Consider the following 6,597-nt stretch of genomic DNA (forward strand, 5'->3'; position numbering starts at 1 on the left):
AACAGTTCATTCATTACCGTTAATTAATATAACAATTCATTCATTACCTTTAGATAATATTATAACAATTCATTCATTACCTTTAGATAATATTATAACAATTCATTCATTACCTTTAGATAATATTATAACAATTCATTCATTACCTTTAGATAATATTATAACAATTAATTCATTACCTTTAATTAATATTATAACAATTCATTCATTACCTTTAGATAATGTTATAACAATAGATCTGTTACCTTTAGATAATATTATAACAATTCATCTGTTACCTTTAGATAATATTATAACAATTCATCCGTTACCTTCAGATAATATTATAACACCATCCATCTTCAGATAATGTAACAATTCATCCGTTACCTTCAGATAATATTATAACAATTCATCTGTTACCTTTAGATAATATGATAACAATTCATCCGTTACCTTCAGATAATATAACAATTCATGTTACCTTTAGATAATATTATAACAATTCATCCGTTACCTTCAGATAATATAATAACAATTCATCCGTTACCTTCAGATAATATTATAACAATTCATCCGTTACCTTCAGATAATATTATAACAATTCATCCGTTACCTCAGATAATATTATAACAATTCATCCGTTACCTATAGAAAATATAACAATTCTTTGCATTTTAAAATTGTAACAATTCATCCGTTACCTTTATCAAATATTATAACAATTCATCTGTTAACTCGATAATATAATAAAAATGCATCTGTTACCTTTAGATAATATTATAACAATTCATCTGTTACCTTTAGATAATATTATAACAATTCACCTGTTACCTTTAGAAAATAATATAACAATTTACCTGTTACCTTTATAAAATATAACAATTCATCAGTTACCTTTATAAAATATAACAATTCATCCGTTACCTTCAGATAATATTATAACAATTCATCTGTTACCTTTAGATAATATTATAACAATTCATCTGTTACCTTTAGATAATATTATAACAATTCATCCGTTAACTTCAGATAATATTATAACAATTCATCCGTTACCTTCAGATAATATTATAACAATTCATCCGTTACCTTTAGATAATATTATAACAATTCATCCGTTACCTTCAGATAATATTATAACAATTCATCCGTTACCTTCAGATAATATTATAACAATTCATCCGTTACCTTTAGATAATATTATAACATTTCATTCGTTACCTTCAGATAATATTATAACAATTCATCCGTTACCTTTAGATAATATTATAACAATTCATCCGTTACCTTCAGATAATATTATAACAATTCATCTGTTACCTTTAGATAATATTATAACAATTCATCCGTTACCTTCAGATAATATAACAATTCATCCGTTACCTTCAGATAATATTATAACAATTCATCTGTTACCTTTAGATAATATAACAATTCATCCGTTACCTTTAGATAATATTATAACAATTCATGTTACCTTTAGATAATATGATAACAATTCATCCGTTACCTTCAGATAATATAACAATTCATCCGTTACCTTTAGATAATATTATAACAATTCATGTTACCTTTAGATAATATTATAACAATTCATCCGTTACCTTCAGATAATATAATAACAATTCATCCGTTACCTTCAGATAATATTATAACAATTCATCCGTTACCTTCAGATAATATTATAACAATTCATCCGTTACCTTTATCAAATATTATAACAATTCATCTGTTAACTCGATAATATAATAAAAATGCATCTGTTACCTTTAGATAATATTATAACAATTCATCTGTTACCTTTAGATAATATTATAACAATTCATCCTAACAGATTTTTTTTTTTTTTATCAGTCGGAAAAATATATTATTTTGAAAAAGGACCGGATACACCCGTGTGTCTGAGCCGCGTTCAGGAGTCTTAAAGTTCTGGTTTATCGCTGCAGGCGAGTCTCACGATGAACCCTCTGCTGGCAGTTGACAAAGAATCTTCAAACATATTCAACCTGCTCAATGAATTCACTTCAGGGAAATGACAACTTTCAAGTTGGCCGTTGGCTGAAGTCGCTGCTGTGGGCGGTGAACAGCGGAATATTCTACATGTTTCAGGCGTTGACCGGTGGAAGAGGCTTTTAAAAGAGTTTGAGCTGAACTTCAACCACAAAACACCTGACCGCAAAAGAATGGACCTGCAACCCATTTGTAAACAAACCCACCCGGTGAATCGAGTCCTCTGCCTGTTCTAATGACAGCGACCAGAACTCTGTTAGGAGCCAAACACCCATCAGCGGCTCGTTGCAGGTCAACAAGCACGGCTCACACTCGGCGTCATGAGGAGTTGTTTATGTCCTTCGTATAATTGTATGACGTCATATGTATTACGTCATTTATATTGCCGGTCCGTGAAAATAATTTCTGACACGGAACCGGTCCGTGGCTCAAAAAAGTTTGGGGACCACTGACCTAGATAATATGATAACAATTCATCCGTTACCTTCAGATAATATTATAACAATTCATCCGTTACCTTTAGATAATATAACAATTCTTTGCATTTTAATATTGTAACAATTCATCCGTTACCTTTATCAAATATAACAATTCATCTGTTAACTCGATAATATAATAAAAATGCATCCGTTACCTTTAGATATTATAACAATTCATCTGTTACCTAGATAATATTATAACAATTCACCTGTTACCTTGAGATAATATTATAACAATTCTTTGCATTCTAATATTGTTGCAATTCATCCTTTAGCCATTTCAATCACTTTGCTTTTATTTAACTATTTAAGTTGTGTCTCTTAGGGAGCCCTGGTCCTAAATCACTTCCTTACTACATCTAGTGCTACATGGACTTGTGAGCCCCAGAATCTGTCTTCAATTCCCCTCCAGAGCCGTGTAATCCAGCGTCTGGATGCTGTCGGTTCAGCGCTGGGCGTTCTCCTTGCCTCTGATTCCTCAGCAAATCCCCCGTGTATGTTCTTGTGGTTGGTTCTGAGGTAAAGGTGTGGTGCTGCCCGGATTAAAGCTGAATCCAAAACTACGTGGAGATTTCTGCCCTTGATTATAAGTGGATTTGAGACGAGCCGTCACCTCTGGGGCACATCACGCTGCACAAAGACTCGCTCTGTCCTGGAGGAACAACGTCTCCCTGGCTGCAGCTGGTGCAGTGGGCCCAGTTGCTACTCCTGGCCACTCAGACCTCCACGAGGCTGTGGAATGGAGCTCCTAATGAGGCCCAGGAGATGTCTGACGGAGACTTGACGGCTTTCTCTGCTCACCACCTAACTGACAGTGACGGCCAATCGGCTGCACGGTAGAGCGGAGCGTGTCGGCTTCAGTGGAACGGTGAGTTGATCGTCGCCTGTGGAGCTCTGGAACAAAGAGCCTCTATCCACTGCTAATGGAGGTTCCTTCTTCCCTGGTGTTCATCCATTGTCGAATCCCGTGCAGCTACTTCAGCTTCGGGGTTCTGGTGTCGGGCATGTTGGCTCACTGGAGTAGAACGCGAGGGCCACGATTTAAATGCATAAAGGTGTTAAATAAATAAGATTGTTATTTTGTTCGCCTCTTCAGCTCTCAACATGGTGACTGCTGAGCTGGTGGCTTGCAGTAACAGTGCTAACAGTGCTAACAATACAGCAGAGATACAGCGATAACAGGGATTACAGCTAACAGTGCTAACAGATAATGCTAAGATGCTAACAGAGATAACAGTGCTAACAGAGATAACAGGGATAACAGTGCTAACAGAGATAACAGCGCTAACAGGGATTACAGCGCTAACAGTGCTAACAGAGATAACAGTGCTAACAGAGATAACAGCGCTAATAGTACTAGCAGAGATAACAGCACTAACAGGGATTACAGCGCTAACAGTACTAACAGTGCTAACAGAGATAACAGAGCTAACAGGGATTACATTACATTACATGTCATTTGGCTGACGCTTTTATCCAAAGCGACTTACAATACTGTTACATTAATTCACTGTAGACGCAGCTACAGGGAGCAACTCAGGGTTAAGTGTCTTGCTCAAGGACACATCAACTAGGGCGGGGATTGAACCTCCAACCCCCTGATTGAAAGACGGAACTGCTACCCACTCACCCACTCACCCATTACAGCGCTAATAGTACTAGCAGAGATAACAGCACTAACAGGGATTACAGCGCTAACAGTACTAACAGTGCTAACAGAGATAACAGTGCTAACAGCGCTAACAGGGATTACAGCGCTAACAGAGATAACAGTGCTAACAGAGATAACAGTGCTAACAGGGATTACAGCGCTAACAGAGATAACAGTGCTAACAGAGATAACAGTGCTAACAGGGATTACAGCGCTAACAGTACTAGCAGAGATAACAGAGCTAACAGGGATTACAGCGCTAATAGTACTAGCAGAGATAACAGCGCTAACAGGGATTACAGCGCTAACAGTACTAGCAGAGATAACAGAGCTAACAGTAGGCCTGCTAACAGTAGGCCTACTAACAGAGATAACAGTGCTAACAGGAATAACAGTGATTACAGAGATAACAGGGATTACAGCGCTAACAGTACTAGCAGAGATAACAGAGCGAACAGGGATTACAGTACTAACAGAGATAACAGTGCTAACAGTGATAACAGAGATAACAGGGATTACAGCGCTAACGGTGTTAACAGGGATAACAGCGCTAACGGGGATAACAATGATTACAGGGATAACTACTTCAAAACTGCTCCCAGAGTTGAAGCGTTGAACCATGAACCAACCGACACGATGCTGAGGAGTAATTGTGATGAACTGTAAATGTATGTTATATTCACGGACTGATTTATCGCCTTTGTTCAAGCACTGTGAATAAATAAGCAAAGTATTAAATGCATTATAATAAAACAAAGAATTTTGATTTAGCTGCAAATTCTATATTTCAATGTACATTTTTCTCAAGCAGTGAAAAGTGAACTGTAACATCTGAAACGTTTCGAGGGCTCAGTGGATGCTATGGTAACAGTCGGAGGTGCTGGTTTCATCAGGAGTAAATCAAGCTGGCCAGCGTTGGCCTGAGGCTGAGCTGAAGCCTGCAGAGCAGCAAGCAGCGCGCGCTGCGCTGGACACGAGAGGTGGGATCCATTGTCTGCTCAGGTCGACGTGACGCTGGACACCATCACCTCCACAGTCTGTGAACCCTGATCCCTTCAGGGCACGACGACAACAAGTCCCACAGACAGCTGTGCTGCCATTGGTTGTGCTTGGAAAGGTTCATTAAGTGAAGAAGAGACCTTTGTGAGACAGCCTGCCAGCGCCTCTTAGCTAACGGTGCTAACATCGCTAACTGTATAAACTACTGCAAACATGCTGCACGGTGGTGGAGTGGCTCGCACTGTCACCTCCCAGCAAGAGGCCCCGGGTTTGATCCTGGGCCTTCCTTCTGTGTGGAGTCTGCACGTTCTCCGGGGTTCCCTCCGGTTCTCCGGCGTCCTCCCACAGTCCAAAGACACGCAGCTCAGGTTAGTTGGACTCTAAATGTCCCGTCGGTGTGACTGGTTGTCTGTCTCTATACGCGCCCTGAGGTAACCTGGAGACCTGTCCAGCTGAACCCTGTCCAGCTGAACCCTGTCCAGCTGAACCCTGTCCAGGTGAACCCTGTCCAGCTGAACCCTGTCCAGGTGAACCCTGTCCAGCTGAACCCTGTCCAGGTGAACCCTGTCCAGGTGAACCCTGTCCAGCTGAACCCTGTCCAGCTGAACCCTGTCCAGCTGAACCCTGTCCAGGTGAACCCTGTCCAGCTGAACCCTGTCCAGGTGAACCCTGTCCAGCTGAACCCTGTCCAGCTGAACCCTGTCCAGGTGAACCCTGTCCAGCTGAAACCTGTCCAGGTGAACCCTGTCCAGCTGAACCCTGTCCAGGTGAACCCTGTCCAGCTGAACCCTGTCCAGGTGAACCCTGTCCAGGTGAACCCTGTCCAGCTGAACCCTGTCCAGGTGAACCCTGTCCAGCTGAACCCTGTCCAGCTGAACCCTGTCCAGGTGAACCCTGTCCAGCTGAAACCTGTCCAGGTGAACCCTGTCCAGCTGAACCCTGTCCAGGTGAACCCTGTCCAGCTGAACCCTGCCTTCGCCCGAGGTCAGCTAGGATCGGCTCCCGTGACCCCGTGACCCCGAACAGGATAAGTGGTTCGGAGGGTGGGCGCTACGCTTCCATAGCAACACTGCTGAGCTAACCAGCGGGGCGAGCTCACACGCGACGGCCGGCTGTGACGCTCTGATAACAACCAAGACAGTAAGACATATAGAACTTGTTCTGGAGGTTATGGTTGACGAGTGGAACCACTTTCAGAACAACGCGAGGACAAATGTCTCCGCTGACTTCAACTCTGTGGTTCGCTCCAGTCGTCATTCAAGAGAGAAACTTGACTCTCCAAGAGGACCGTCCATGCCTACTGGCCCATGGAGTAACTCGAGGATGGACGTCATGAAGGGAGAGGTTTCATCTTCACAGCAACGAGAGCTGGATGGACACTTGAAGACTCAAGGCTGTTCTAAATCGTAAGATAAAAAACACAAGTTCTCTGTTCAGTCCATCTCAGGATTTCGTTTCCCACTGCGTTTGAGTTCA

The sequence above is a fragment of the Pseudoliparis swirei genome, chromosome 12, assembly GCF_029220125.1.
Source record: "Pseudoliparis swirei isolate HS2019 ecotype Mariana Trench chromosome 12, NWPU_hadal_v1, whole genome shotgun sequence".
In the NCBI taxonomy this organism is placed as follows: Eukaryota; Metazoa; Chordata; class Actinopteri; order Perciformes; family Liparidae; genus Pseudoliparis; species Pseudoliparis swirei.